Source organism: Schistocerca piceifrons, chromosome 10, assembly GCF_021461385.2.
Source record: "Schistocerca piceifrons isolate TAMUIC-IGC-003096 chromosome 10, iqSchPice1.1, whole genome shotgun sequence".
NCBI classification, from domain to species: Eukaryota; Metazoa; Arthropoda; class Insecta; order Orthoptera; family Acrididae; genus Schistocerca; species Schistocerca piceifrons.
The window spans coordinates 47,435,719-47,443,733 of record NC_060147.1 but is presented as its reverse complement, the minus strand read 5'-3'; the positions used below and the strand labels follow the sequence as shown (position 1 = coordinate 47,443,733).

The 8,015-nt window shown below is 44.3% G+C and overlaps 1 pseudogene; it reads left to right on the top strand.

Annotated features, from left to right (window-relative positions):
- Window positions 1-3,960: 3,960 nt before the first annotated feature.
- On the top strand, window positions 3,961-4,078 carry LOC124719225 (annotated as a pseudogene).
- Window positions 4,079-8,015: the final 3,937 nt, after the last annotated feature.

Below are 8,015 nucleotides of genomic sequence, written 5' to 3'. Positions count from 1 at the left end.
GTGTCTTGATTTTTCTTTAGCCTTGCTTCCATTATTAGCCGTAACGTCAGAATTGCCTCTCTCGTCCCTTTACTTTTCCTAAAGCCAAACTGATCGTCACCTAGCGCATTCTAAATTTTCTTTTCCATTCTTCTGTATATTATTCTTGTAAGCAGCTTCGATGCATGAGCTGTTAAGCTGATTGTGCGATAATTCTCGCACTTGTCAGCTCTTGCCGTCTGCGGAATTGTGTGGATGATGCTTTTCCGAAAGTCAGATGGTATGTCGCCGGGCTCATATATTCTACACTCCAACGTGAATAGTCGTTTTGTTGCCACTTCCCCCAATGATTTTAGAAATTCTGATGGAATGTTATCTATCCCTTCTGCCTTATTTGACCGTAAGTCCTCCAAAGCTCTTTTAAATTCCGATTCTAATACTGGATCCCCTATCTCTTCTAAATTGACTCCTGTTTCTTCTTCTATCACATCAGACAAATCTTCACCGTCATAGAGGCTTTCAATGTATTCTTTCCACCTATCTGCTCTCTCCTCTGCATTTAACAGTGGAATTCCCGTTGCACTCTTAATGTTACCACCGTTGCTTTTAATGTCACCAAAGGTTGTTTTGACTTTCCTGTATGCTGAGTCTGTCCTTCCGACAATCATATCTTTTTCGATGTCTTCACATGTACGTAGTATAATGTCTCTTATTCTATCCATATCCATTACTTGGATATGGATAGAATAAGAGACATTATACTACGTTCATGTGGACATCACATTTCCACTGCAAGCTACAAACAGTCGCAAGGCCCTCACGAATAACGATGTTTTAATCGCCTCTTCCCGACGAGAATAAGCATTTCAGTTGTTGCATACACACAATCAGAATTAATAAACTAATTACACGAAAGGCTGCAAAAATGAAGCAGTGGTCAGTATTACTCCGAAAGTATGAGTATCCTGAAAGAGTGTGCTTATCTGATCTATTTAATTTGTCGAAATTTATTGCTGACGAAGGCAGATTTACCCTCATGACAATGTTTTTCGATTGACGTGAATTCTTCCTGTCGCAAAACACACTTGGCTAGTTCCCGCATTCCTATCGCGCGTATTCTCAGCTGCTGACAATACACTGGCCATTGTGCTGTGTCACGTATCACTTCTTTACTTTTCTCAATAACTACTATTTTATTCGCGAAACACGCATTGTCAGTTTGTCAAGGCGCAGGTGAGTAACCAGCATCTGGCGTTTGCTTCTCATTCCGCCTCAATGATACGCTCATCATGACTTTGATACTGCTCAAATGAAGAAAAGGTATAAATTCCTTTGGTAAATGTCCATTCCAGTCTCTCAGTGTCAAAAATACGATGGGTTATGGGATTCAACTAAAATTCCAATAGAATTAGCGATTTAGTTTTGTGTGAGTTGTCAACCTTTTCTCATTCGAAGAAGCATCACCATTTCGAGTAACGACCACAGTTCTCTTGTTGACAGGTCTGATAGTTCTTCTTTTATAAAAACACACTATAACTTGCACAAACTCAGTTCTGCAGCAGCTGTTGTGACAAAATTCGGAAACAGTGTCTTATTAAACAAGTAATTGGCGTCTAGAGAGCTCAGTAGCTTACGAAAAACCTCATTGTGACTGTGTTGGGTAACATAAGATATTTCATATTTATTTTCATACTAGGAAACCTTTGTTTTACTAGCTGCCGACAACATTTAAAGAATCACAGTTACTGTCATGGAAAAATTAAATAGAAAGTGCAACTTCTGATATATCGCTACAGATAAGAAAGTCCAATGTTTTTACGAGCCGGCACAGTACTCTCCTCCTTGTGTGCCACCAATCGCCAAAATTTCGTTTCGATGTCTCGAGCTGTTTAGGAGATATGAGGGATGCTGTAAATATTTCATTGTCGCGGGTGTGGCTCTGAGCACTATGGGACTCAACTTGAGGTCATCAGTCCCCCAGAACTTAGAACTACTGAAACCTAACTAACCTAAGGACATCACACACATCCATGTCCGAGGCAGGATTCGAACCTGCGACCGTAGCAGTCGCCTGGCTCCACACTGTAGCGCCTAGAACCGCACGGCCACTCCGGCCGGCGTCGCGGGTGTGACATCGGGAGAGAATGCGCTACATACGATCCATTTTCTCGAGTTCGGAGGAAGATAGAGACCTCCTCCCAAGTCTAAACAAAAATTCAGTATGTTAGATACATTTCATACGCAGCAACACATGGTGTAATACGCACCAAACGCAAAATCATACCGACCCCTATTTTTCATTGCAAACTTTCTGAATTTTGCGTAGTGTCTTACTAAAATGTGTATATGACAACAAGTATACCCATTAGCGAGATGATGGTCAATTCGCCTCGAAGCTGACATATAACGATACAAGTAAGGCAAAATCAAATATTTTCAGTGAACAGTTTCTGTAAAATCGTTTGAGAAAGAATACTGGGTGCGTGCGCTTCGGATCTGTCAGCGTAGAGCGTCGCCAATCGGAGTGTGCGAAGTATGGTGTACGTGTCGCAGTATGCGTTGGACCAGCGAATCATGTGCGGAGCGTGCGTGTCGCGCTGCAGTGTCGTGTCACGCACACGTGCTATACACGTCTCCATTTGCGCTTAGCCTAACGCCTTAGCTTACGAAAGTTCATCTTTGATTTGACTGCATCTCTTGTTTACTTCAGCCTGTCAGAAAAGAGGACTCACAGTGATAGTCGAGGAAGTCCACGCAGTTTAGCCCAGGGCGACAGATAAGAACTGCAAAACTCTGAGTAGCGTTTCCAGAATGAGATTTTCAATCTGCAGCGCAGTGTGCGCTGATATGAAACATCCTGGCAGATTAAAACTGTGTGCCGGACCGAGACTCGAACTCGGGACCTTTGCCTTTCGCAGGCAAGTGCTCTACCAACTGAGCTACCCAAGCACGACTCACGCCCTGTCCTCACAGCTCTACTTCTGCCGCAGGAGAGCTTCTGTGAAGTTTGGAAGGTAGGAGACGAGGTACTGGCAGAAGTAAAGCTGTGAGGACGGGTCGTGAGTCGTGCTTCGGTAGCTCAGATGGTAGAGCACTTGCCCGCGTAAGGCAAAGTTCCCGAGTTCGAGTCTCGGTCCGGCACACAGTTTTAATCTGCCAGGAAGTCTCTGAGTAGCGTGTTTGTATATACACTGAAGAGCCGAAGAAACCTGTCCAATATCGTATAGGGCCCCGGCGAGAACGCAGAAGTGCCGCAACACGACGTGGCATGAAATCGATTAATGTCTGAAGTAGTGCTGGAGGAAACTGACACCATGAATCCTGCAGGGCTGTGCATAAATCCGTAAGAATACGACGGGGTGGAGATCTCTGAACAGCACGTTGCAAGGCATCCCAGATATGCTCATTAATGTTCATGTCTGTGTGTTTAAACTCAGAAAAGTGTTCCTGGAGCCAGTCTGGGCGTGTGGGGTGTTGCATTATCCTGTTGGAATTGGCCAAGTCCGTCGAAATGCACAATGGACATGAATGGATGCAGGCGATGAGGCAGGATGCTTACGTACGTATCACATGCCACAGTCGTATGCAGACGTATGAGGGGTCCCATATCACTCTATGTAGTATCATTGCCACAGATAGTACTACAACGCCGCCCCAACACAAGGTTGGCAGCCCGTCGTCTGCCGAGCACAGCGCACTCTAGCGGGCTGTGCAGCTCGACGGAACTGGAGTGTGCCTCGTCCACTTCTTAGCTAGATTTCAACCTAGGCAGACGCACTTTCATAATCGGCTCTCAGCCAGTTCTGCAATGTTTGCATTGATTCTCTGAGGAGGGCCCATCAGACTTAGTCCCTGGGGATATGTTGTATTAGTTCCTGGTATTCCATGTTACGAGATGGTCAGCTCATAGCCGCAGCTGCAGTTCTACAAACTACTGAAGATAAGTAATTTCATTGTTTCATTGTACTATGTGTTTATTGGGGCAACGACCTTGCCGCAGTGGATACACCGGTTCCCGTAAGATCACCGAAGTTAAGCGCTGTCGGGCGTGGTCGGCACTTGGATGGGTGACCATCCACGCCGCCATGCGCTGTTGCCATTTTTCGGGGTTCACTCAGCCTCGTGATGCCAATTGAGGAGCTACTCGACCGAATAGCAGCGGCTTCGGTTAAGAATACCATCATAACGACCGGGAGAGCGGTGTGCTGATCCCACGCCCTTCCTACCCGCATCCACCACTGAGGATGACACGGCGGTCGGATGGTCCCGGTAGGTCACTCGTCGCCTTAAGACGGAGTACATGTGTTTATTGAATAATAATCCTTCTCGTGTGCCGTACCGCATATTATTGCAACCTGGACTCCTTCAGCTCCTATCAACTCGGCCTCCAACTTATTTGCATTTAGTAACGAGCTGAAAACACCCACGCCTTTTGTGCCTCTAAACAGTGAGACACAATACTCCACACACTCCACATCATTACAGACCCTTCACAAGCTTGAACAGTCCCCTGCTGACATGCAGGGTCCATGGATTCATGGGATTGTCTCCATACCAGTACATGTCGATCCGCTCGATACAATTTGAAACGAGATTCGTCCGACCAGGTAGCATGTTTCCAGTCATCAACAGTCCAATGTCGGTGCTGACGGTCCCAAGCGAACCGTAAAGTTTTGTGTTCAGAGAACTCCACCCCGTCGTATTCTTACGGATTTATGGACAGCCCTGCAGGATTCATGGTGTCAGTTCCCTCCAGCATTGGTGCAGACATTAGTCATCAACGGCACACAAGAAGGCCTTCGACTTCGAAAGCCCATACCGATTATGTTTCGTTGAATGTTCGCACGCTGACACTTGATGGCCTGGCATTGAAATCTGCAGCAGTTTGCGGAACGGTTGCACTTCTGTCACATTCAACGATTCTCTTCAGCCGTCCTTGGTCCCATTCTTGCAGGATCTTTTTCCGGCTGCAGCGATGTCAGAGATTTGATTTTTTTTTTACCGGGTTCCTGATATTCACAGTACACTAGTGAAATGGTCATACGGGAAAATCCCCACTTCATCGCCACCTCGCAGGTGCTGTGCCCCATCGCTCGTGCGCCGACTATAACACCACGTGCAAACTCACCTAAATCTTGATAACCGGTCATTGTAGCAGCAGTAACCGATCTAACAACTGCGTCAGACACTTGTTGTGTTATACAGGCGTTACCGATGGCAGCGCCATATTCTCCCTGCTTACACATCTCTGTCTTTGAAAACGTATGCCTAGACCAATTTCTTTGGCGCTTCACTGTATATTCCAATCTCGGAAAAATAATACAAGTCCACCTTTAAGTATTGCTCCTTTAAAGTGTTGCAAATTGCAGTGCATACATCCACAGAAACTTTTGAAATGGTGGGCTGTGCTATTCTGTGGCGAAAAGCCAGGAAACATGTTACAACCAGCCTGCATCATAACAGGTCACGTACCGGTATTTTATCAGTGATCTTGGCTGGTATGGTGTAACGTTGTTGCTTTAATTTGCTATGAAAGCGGTGCTGATATTCAAGACCATAAAAGTGGGTTAAAAGCTGTGAGCTGTCTGAGGAAGTTAACCTTGCATTACTGCGCAGGTATCCAGTCTAGCTTACCAAATTCCCAACCAGACTAACATTAATTATAATCTTTTAATAGTTGTATGACAAGCGGCGATATATATATATATATATATATATATATATATATATATATATATATATATATAAAGGAGAATTTAAATGAAAGGATTGTGAAAATGTGAGATTGTAATCTTACGGAACACATCAAATATGGAGCCAAGATTGGGAGACTGCATACAACACTGCATTCATAAAATAACACACGAAGAACGTTGAAACATATGCAAGAGGAAATTAAACACAACCAGCCGATTCAATTTTCACCCAAAGAAGTTAAGTTCGTAGCATAATCCTGTCCGTCATGTAATTAGCACACACTGGTATACTAAATTCATACTAACTCTCTGTGAAATCTTCCCGAAAAGAATAGCTGAGGGCTACTTTGATGCTTACACCCACATGCTTCACGTGGTCGACTTGGTTTACACAAAGAGTGTAACTCCACAATAATTTTGATAATTAAAATAAATTATATCGAAAAGCAATTTACAAAAGAAAAACCTCGAACTGGTTACTATCGTCTTACTATTAACCTGATGGGTCAAACAATTGTATAAGCACGTGGTACTGGTCTCACAAAGTACACCCCACGTGGGTTGAACATAAAGAAAAGTTGCTATATTGAAAAATATTGTCAAGACGAGACATTGTAATCTCACGCACATTCGTATTTAAGATTGATGATCTTAGTTAAGAGTTACTGATCAACACGTGGTTCCACTTTACTCACAAAGTAGTGACAAAGCAACTACTGGAAGTTTTTCTGAACTTCACACTCGAAACACACTGCGTTGCAATTTAAGATAATATTTTAGATCCAAACCTGAAATAAAGGCGATTAAATTTTCAGTTAGGCTGAACTTAAGAAATGCATTGTCTTACGGACTTAGCAGTGACGCGCTTAGCTGGAGATCTCACCACTTCAGACGCTCGCCGCGGACAGACTGACGTGGTCCCTTCCTGATGGTGCCTCACAAATACAAACGGAAGTGACTATAGAGGCAGCTTCCTATACCAACATGACAAGGGACGGACAGGACCATACTAAGAGTAGAAACCTCTCTGCTTTTAGAAAGCGTAGCTACCTGTTCCGACGTTGGTCCTACTGTTCTCTAGCAGACAGGCTTGTCTGCTACCATCCAGCATGCAACTACAAATACATTTGCTCATTCATTCTTTCACACAGAAGGGAAGGGGTATGACAGTATCTTATCATATACAGTATATAAAAGAAAGCGGATGTAGGTTCCGTATGAGACTGTGTGACATGAATTACATATAAACTGTGCTTTAAAGTGTAGTAGTGTGACAGATCGTTCTTGTTTATGTGTAAAAGTAACACGTTTCACTGCTCAGTCTCCTCCCAGATAGTCAGAAACACCACAGTAAATTTAGACGTGGAATGGTTGCCGTAAATGACAACAGATTTAAGAAATTAACATGAAAGGAATCCAACAGAGACCTTTCAATGGTCACGAAGCGTATAAACATATGATTTAATTCTTACTTTCAAGAAGCTGAGATAGCCTCCCTCATGACTGTGTCACACTTTCTGATTCCATCTTCTATCATAGACAGCAGCATCTCGAAACAAGTGATATACATCCTGACAAAGTTGCGAAGTTCCAACTCGGGCGCCAAATGGTCTACTCCCCTGATTATACTGTCTCTCTTGACCGCGATGGGCTAGGTCGAAGTTTTTCATACCTCTATCACAGTTTCCTTTATCAGATAGGGGATAATCAACTCAGGCAACAGATCTTTGATACTCCACAAATTAGCCAGAGGCGAAATAAGGGAATGGTGGTGGTAGTGGTGGTAAGTTCTTGTGGTACCAAACCGCTGAGGTCATCGGTCCCTACGCTTACACACTACGTAATCTGACTTAACTAACTTATGCTGACAACACACACACCCATGCCCGGGGGAGGACTCGAACCTCCGACGGGGTGAGCCGCGCGCAACAGATTTTTGATAATAAAAATGATCTCCTGGTTTGTTAGGCCGCGTCAATTTTCCTTCTAAAATAATCTACCTTTCGACCCCTGTGTTGAGATCTTCTTCAGGATGTCTAAAAAACATCCCCCCTCTTTCGCTCCGTCCGTTTCGCATATAGGCAATGATGACGGCAAAACAATAACCCTTCTCCAGCGTAATAGTGAAGCGTGGAATAGCGCCTTTCTATCCAACGAAGATAGCCCACCAGTGGTATCCATTAGCTGATAACGCCCCTTCTTCTGCATCAGCGCGGAAATATTACACTATGACGATGCCCCCCCCCCCCCCCCCCCCAGTGCTAACCACAATAATTTTAACCGATACTTCCACTTATGCAGCACAAACGCAGGAAAACTCCCCTTTACGAGAGAACGCGA